This window comes from Cavia porcellus, unplaced genomic scaffold (genome assembly GCF_034190915.1).
Source record: "Cavia porcellus strain 051 isolate PalLab524CR breed Dunkin Hartley unplaced genomic scaffold, mCavPor4.1 scaffold_27, whole genome shotgun sequence".
In the NCBI taxonomy this organism is placed as follows: Eukaryota; Metazoa; Chordata; class Mammalia; order Rodentia; family Caviidae; genus Cavia; species Cavia porcellus.
Window position 1 is genome coordinate 5,412,341 of NW_026947510.1, and position 8,001 is coordinate 5,420,341.

An 8,001-nucleotide genomic window follows, 5' to 3' on the forward strand; every position below is an offset into this window, starting at 1 on the left:
TGTCATCCATCACCACATATGGTTCTGTGTGTGCTGTTGTCACCCTAAGTTTGCAGATGAGGAACTGAGGTGCAGAGACACCATGGTCAAATGAGCACCCCAAGGAGGAGCCTGAGTCCAGTCCTGGCCTATATGGTTCACTTCTGTTGGCTGTGTGCACAAAGCCTAGCTGAGCTGCACCTCGGGAGCATACCTTGGAGGTGGTGGTGAGAACAGCAGTCCTCTTCCCGTGCTTGCCCTGGGAGGCATTTGCTTGCAGAGGATCCAGCATGGCCTGTGATGGGATTGGACACCGCATGCTCACTGCGGGTGATGATCAGATGCATCTCTCTGGGGCTCAGCTGCTGTGTGTCCCCTTACCCCAACCTTCCCATTGAGTGTGTTTTACATGTCCATAGGATGCCAGGTCAAAGAGTGCTGATGACCACCCAGCTGACCTCTCTCCTCCGGGTGGAGCTGATTGACACATCACTGGAAAACTTGTAATTTATGGCACTGAGATGAACAGACAAAACGATCCTGGAGGAAAGAGATCATTCTGGAAACAAAAATGGAATGAAAAAAGAAAATATCCTCTATTTGGTATCCTCAGAGAAATGAGATAAAATTGCAGCATCCATAAAGCCAGTGCAAGATGATGTAGAAACAACAATCAAGGAGCAAGGGGGAAAATGTCCCTTGGAGTCCAAGCTGTGCTTGTGGAACATCCCACAAACACACGAGCTTTCCCCTTTTCCATCTGTGCTGCCCCAGCACAGCAGCAAAGACAGTGCTTGTGCTTCTTTGCAGGGTGTACATTTGTGTGTGTGTGTGTGTGTGTGTGTGTGTGTGTGTGTGTGTGTTCGTGAGTGTGCGCACATAGTTCTGGGATGGAATCTGGGGCTTCCCATGTGCCAGGCAAGTCCTCTCCTCAGAGCCAATCTAATTTTCCCTTTCCTGGTCTGTGAATGCTGCTCCCTTTCAGTATCCCCTGATATCGGGACATCCACCCTTCTGGCCACAGTACGGTTTTTAAAAATCCAGGGCCTCATCTGCCTCCCTGTTTGAAAGCCTCGAGGCTCTCGTTCCCTTCATTAGTGAGGTTTTCCTGTTCAGGGCTGTGACGGCTTCGTTGCTGCCTTCCAACAGACCCCCTCCCTGCTTGCTGCAGCCCACGCCCATGGCAGGAGTCCAGTGTCTGGGTGTCTCTCCCTGTACCGGCACAGCCTGAACACACAGCTCCATGCAGCCTCTGCTGCTTCACTGTCACCTCTCTGGACTGGCCGCTGTCCCCTGACGTTCCCCATCCCTTCCCACCTCAACATTTCTGCCCACTACTGCATCCACCAGGAGGCCCAGCTGGTGTGGATGGTCCTCCTCTCTGTTGCCAGCACCACGTGGTTCCCACCCATCTTGGGCTCCCCCCCCCACCCTTTATTTTCAATTTTTATTTTTATTTGTCCGTGTTTGCAGTACATGATGATTACATTCCTCACAGGGAGTTGGCACATGCACTGCACACATCTTAATCCTTTTTTATTGGCTTCCTCTCCCCTCCCTCCTCCTCCTTCCATCTCTTGATTCTCTTCCCATTTGCAAAAGATCTATCTCCCTGTTTTCTATTACCTATGCTTTATTTTGCTTTTCAATTTATTTGTGTTCTGGGTTTCTCATGCAAGAGAAATCATATGATATTTAATGTTCTTGGTCTGATTTATTTCACTTAAATTTATGATCTCAAGGTGCATCCATTTTCCTTCAAGTGATTGAAGTTTATTCTTCTTTATGGCAGAGTAGTACTCCATTGTATAAATACAGCGTCTTCTTTATTCATTCATCTGCTGATGGATATACAGGCTGCTTCCAAGATTTAGCTGTCACAAAGTGCTGCTATAAACATGAATGAGCATGGATCACTGTAATATGATGTCTTAAACTTCTGGGATGATAAACAGAAGGGGACTATCTGGGCCAAATGGAATTTCTAGTCTGTTTTTTGGAGAAATCTCTATACTGATTTCCACAGTGGTTGTACCAGTTTACACTCCTACACCAGTATAGGAGTTTTATTATTCCCCACAGTCTCATCAGTTATTGTCTGATTTCTTGATGGTGGCTATTCTTTCTGGGGTAAGATGGAATCTCAGTGTTTTAATTTGCATTTCTTTAATGACCAGAGATGCTGTGACATCTTTAGTTGGGGGGCGGTCTCCTGTCCAGGGAACTTGGAAGGAAGCTTCTAAAGATGTGATAGGATTTTCACATCCTTAGAGTGCCAGATAAGTCTGCTGATGTGAGTGTGTGTGTGGTGTGCATACATGAGTATGCATGAATGTGTGTGCATCTGAGTGTGTATGTGGTCCCAGTATGGGCAGGTAAGTCCAGCCAGCTGTGTGACCTCAGTGACAACAGCCACTCAGGTCTTACCCCTGGCCCCCGAAAGTGGAGAATGCCCAGTGTGAGGCTGGAGTAAGGCCCAGAGATTATCAGACTCCGTGCCTGGCATGTCACAGGCCACTCAGCAGTGACAGCTCCTGGATGGTCACTTGGTTCATTTCATTGAGGGGAGGGTGTCACACTTTCACTAACCACTCAGGGCTCTGTGACCCAGGTGGTCAGGGGCCAAGATGGGGTCTGAGGAGCCCCATGCTTCTGGGAGGGCTAGGAATAAGTGGCTCCCACGCTGTGTCTGCAGAGCCTCAGAGCTGGGGAAATGGGGGTGGGGTGGGCATAGGACCCGCTGGTGTCCAGCTGTGACTTGAGGCCTTTTGTCCAGCTGAGCACACACTTGGTCAGATGGAGCCCACTGACACCACTCCAGTCCTTGGTCTCTAGGAATGAGTCACTGCCCTGTGGTGTCAAAGCCCCCCAGAGATCCTGGGCCCAACTCATCCTGGAGCCTGGCCAGGCTCTGCCTCTGACTCCCCCATCAAACCTGCCCCTCAGCCAGCAGGGACCTGCAGGTGACATTCCTGAGGAAGAGAATGGTGCCCACCCGCTGCTGCCCACTTCCTGAAGATCATACGGGTGCCTTGATTGGGGAAAACAATGTCTCGGCACTTTCTCATTTATTTCTCATCAGTCTCTCAGAGTCCCCTGCCCGCTTGGCTGGGGCCTGCTGGGCTGAGGAATCAAACAGCTGTCCCTTATGTCCTCATAGAGACGCTGTAAATGTCGTACGGCTCCTCTCAGACACACCAGACACTGTCAGGAAAATGACTTCTCTTCATTTGCCCGTACCCCACAGAGCTCAGAAAGAGCAGGGAGGGAACCTGAGGCAGAGGGAGGGGCTGGAGCGGAGGGAACAAGAGGGAGGAGAGGAGACAAGGCCTGAGACGTGATGTGGGCGTGAACAGTGGCCCATGAGGAATGGGTCCCTGACGTGCAGCGAATGTGTACAAATAGAGAAGTATAGAGTAACTGAAAAGGGAGCTATTGAACTCAAAGGAAAGACAAAAACAAACCTGAAAGATTGTGTTTCAGGGCTGGGATGGACTCGGCAGCCCTCCTGTGCCAAGCCCTGCCCATAGATTCTTCAAACTCTGCCCATCCTCTCTGCCCACGCTGTCTCTGAGATTTGAGGTAACTTGCTTTCCTGTACTGTTTCCACCATCGGATGTTTTTAGGCCTTCATCTTTTCAAAATTCACTTATTTCTTATGCACAATCTATTTGATTCCAAAATGTGAGGCAACTGATACCCAAAGACACATAAGTGATGGAAGCATCCTTGCACGGTGTTTAGATGGTGTGCACCCACAAGTCAGGTGCTTAGCCTTGATTTCCCGCAGTAAAGAGGTCAAGTCTGCCTGCCTTCCTCTCTCTCTCTCTCTCTCTCTCTCTGTCTGTCTTTCTCTCTGTCTCTCTTTCTGAGATAAGGTCTCATGCAATCTAGCTAGGCTGGCCTCAGATTTGAGATCCTCCTGCCTCAGCCACCCAAGTGCTGAGATTTCAGATATACACTATTCAGCAGGCTTCTTAGCTTCTGTGTACTGAGCTCTTTTTGTGGTAGGAGGGCAAAAGGACAGCTTTAAAACTTACCGCTTGACTCCCAAGGGTGGAGAGTGCTGGGCTTGACCACCAAGGAAGCCCAGCACTGACACAGAGACAAGTTCTCTGCTGCTCTGGGCAGGACTGAGTGCCCAGTCCTCCCATGGCCCTTCCTGCCCAGCAGGGCTCCCAACCTCATTGACTCTTAGCTAATCACTGCCCTGCTTTCCTGTCTGGACAGCTTTCCTTTTGATGCCACACAAGGCCCTGGGGTGTAACCAGGAGCTATGTCTGATCTTGGCTCTCCTCTTCCTCCTCTTTCTGCCTGATGGTGTGAGCAGCTCTCCCTTGCCATGATGTTTCTGCCTTACCTTGACCTAAAAGCAAAGGATCCTGGGAAACCTGGGAAATCAGAAGCAAAGCAAACCCTTCCTCCTTTGAGCTGTGATTCTCCAGTACTATTTTGTCACAGGGATGGAAAGCCAAGACAGGTAGTGAACATGATTCTCAGATAAATAAGAGTACATGTGAAAATAATGATAAAAATGTAGTGTAGTAAATCATGAACCAGTCACATAGTTGCTTATCATCATTGTCAAGAATTATCCCAGTACAGACAAACTGAACACTGCACCTATCTCACGCAATGTGCACTACATGTAAAATAATAACTGTGCTTTACTTTTAAATGACTGGCAGGGCAGCAGGTTTGTTAACACTGGTACCAGCACAGATATATAGAATCTGAGTTGTGTGTAGCATCACAACAGCGATGTTTGTCAATGGATGACAGGAATATTTTAGCTCCACTCTAATACTATAGGCCCACTGTCATATGTATGGTTGGAATGCTTTTTACGTTGCTGTCGTTTTGAGACAGGGTTTCACTATGTAGTTTGGGTTGGCCTTGAACTCACTATGTAGCCCAGGCTGGCTACAAACTTGTGGCAACCTTTCTGCCTCAGCCTCCCAAGTGCTGGGATTACTGGCATTCACTATCATGGATTATGGTCTTCCTTGGGTGGCATGGGGCTGGTGCAGGGATGGGATGCCTTCAAGTTCCCCTTATATTTTGCTTTCTGTGAGCTGGACGGCAACTGTGCCCACCTGGGACACCCTGTGGCTCCTGCTGTGCCTCTGGCCCAGGCTTTCTCCAGCTTCTAGGGACAGAACCTTCCTGGCCTCTCGCTGGCCCAGGCATATAGCAGTGCCTCTCAGAGCCGATGGGGGGGGGGGGTGTGACCCTGCAGGGGACTTGAGTCTCACCCAAACCTATGCCTCCTGTCTGGAAACCTCTGGCCTGTGCTCCCCACCTAGATACCCCCATCCACAGACCTGTTCTTTAAACCTCTTCCTCTCCTCCCTCCCCTCCTGCTTCTTTCTTTTCCTGATGCTGGGGTGGGGGAGCCAGGGCTTCTTGCAGCTGCATGCTCTTGGCACTGTGCCTTCTGTTCCCTTTCTCCCCCCACCATGACCAGGGCGCCCACTTTTGCATAGGATGACGCTGAGTGGTTGGAACTTTAACACTTATTAAACCGGCATAAGAGAAAGCGAGTGCACTCATCCTGTGATTGCAGGTCTAGCGCAGAGTTAATTAAGGTGTAAAGCTAGCTGTGTTCAGGGGCAGCGGGCTGTAGCATATGGTTGCGGCAGATTTGGAGTAGGAGACAGGGACAACTCTAAAGCTGGAAGCCATGGACGGGGACATGATAACCCCACTCCATGGCGGGGGAAAGCAGAGGACAGTCACATGGCAGGGGGTTGCGGCTCACATCCAGGCTGTGTCCCAGGCCATGGGGAGCACGAGAGTGGGCACTGCGCCAGTCTGAACAGCTCTGCTCAAAGATCCATGTCCACTTAGCCCTGGGTCAGGGAGAGCACTATTTAAAGCAGGATGTTGGGGGGCACATGGGAGTCATCAGGTCTGGCGCAGAGCTCAGGGCGCAGGCAATGCCCCAAATTCTGATTCTCCTGGTGCCAACTGGGCCTGACAAAAATAGGAGCCGAAGGTGGCAGCCAGACTGCGTGGGGGTATGGAGGAGGCTTGGATGGAGGCACTCGGTGTCCTAGGTGACAGCAATCTCTCTCCAGCTCTGTCTTCCTGTTCCCATCCATGGGCTTCTTGCATGAATGTGAAACTCATTTGCAGCCTATAATTCTTTCATTTGGCAAGTAATTCCTGGGTCGGGCCCCACACAGGCACTAAGGATCCCTACCATTGTGTGCACAGAGGTAATAAAGGAGAATTAGGGCAGCTCACATGCACCCAGGGCTTCGAGAGGGCTCTGATGTCCCTTTACAGGTGAGGAAACTGGTGCACAGAGAGGTCAAGAAACTGTTGTCACATCCTAACTGCCAGTATTTGGCCAGCCTGGCAGGGCTCCTTCTTGCAACAGTTCAGAGAGTCTCATGGGGTGATAGGACTGGAAAACACATGTTTACAACAGGGACTCGAAAAGGACGAGGTATCTCTGCTGGGAAAGTCTAGGACATTGGACCCTTGAAATGGGTCTTAAGGTTTGAGTAGTTCCCCCACACCTGGAGGAGGTAGAAGAGGGGTATACGAAGAATGGTGCAGGAGGCTCTGGGAACTGTGCCTGGACCCCCAGTTCAAGGGTTACAATCCCAAAAATCAACCAGTGAGCTGTTGTCGTGTTTTAAGACAAGTTTTCACTACATAGACCAGGTGGCCTTGCCTGCCTCAGCCTGCAGAGTGCTAAGAGGACATGTGTGTGTCACTGTCCTTGGCCCCCCAAGAACCAGAAGGGCCCCTGATCCTCTTGTTGGTTTGTTAAGAGGCCACTGGCCCTCCAGCCCAAGCCTGCCAGGGACACACACAGGACAGTCACAGAAAATGATCTATCCCCTCCCCCTGTCTCGGGGTCTCCTCTGCAGAGTGGTGCAGGCCTGTGCTCATGATGGTGAAGCTCTGTACCTCAGGTCTCTGTTAGCCATAGGCTGTGTTGCATCCTGCAAGTTCATATCGAACCTCAGAAGGTGGTGGTTTTGGAGATGGTGTCCTTTATAAGAGGTGATTAACTTAAAATGAAGTTAATGTGTTGGCACTGAGGGAAGTGAGACAGGAGGATGCAGGTTTGAGCCTAGCCTAAGCAAATTGCCAGACCCTCTCTCAAAATAAAAAAGGTTGGGAGTGAAAGCTGAGTCCAATCCCCAGGTCAGAAAAAAAATAAAACGAAGTTATTAGGGTGGCCCTCAAAAAAAAAAAAAAAAAAAAAAACGTAAAACAAGAGATCTATCTATATTATTTATATGCTCAGCAGCATAAGCGCCTTCCTGGTAAGCACAAGGTACAATTCTTGATACCAAAAAGCCCAACTAAACAAAAAGATCTATCTAGGTTGGCCCTGACCCTTTGGACAGGACTCTGGGATTCCAGGGACCAGGGCCAGGGGCAAACTACGATGGCGCGTGAAGGGGTGGCCTCTGTAAAACCAGCCCCAGGACAGTCGGGCGTGGTGGCTCACGCCTGTAATCCCAGCATTCGGGAGGCTGAGGTGGGAGGAGCCTTGCGAGTTCCAGACCAGCCTGGGCTACTAAGTGAGCTCAAGGCCAGCCTGAACTGCATAGCGAGACCTGATCTCAAAAAAAAAAAAAAAAAAAAAAACCAAACCAAACAGTCCCAGGAACATTGAACAGCTCTGTTAGGCTCCTAGGCGGCCTGCGGCGCCCCCTAGTGGCTACATGGTTCCTCGCGGCTCTTAACTCGACCGGAAGAACTGCGCTACAGAGCGAAGGAAACCCCCCCCCCCCAGCTGCCCAGCATCTCCAAGGTCCTTTTTCTTTATTTTTGCGTTAAGTATTTTTGAGAAAAAAAAAAATAACATGTGTGCTGGGTATAGTGCAGCATATTTGTGATCTCAATACTCGGGAGGCTGTGGCAGGAGGATCGCTGCAAATTCGAGGTCAGGCTGGACTGCATAGCAAGACCTTTTCTCAAAACACAAACAAAACAAAGTGAGGGGAGGCGTCGCTCAGCGGTAAAGTACGGCCCGCAGTATGGCTCTGCGTTCTA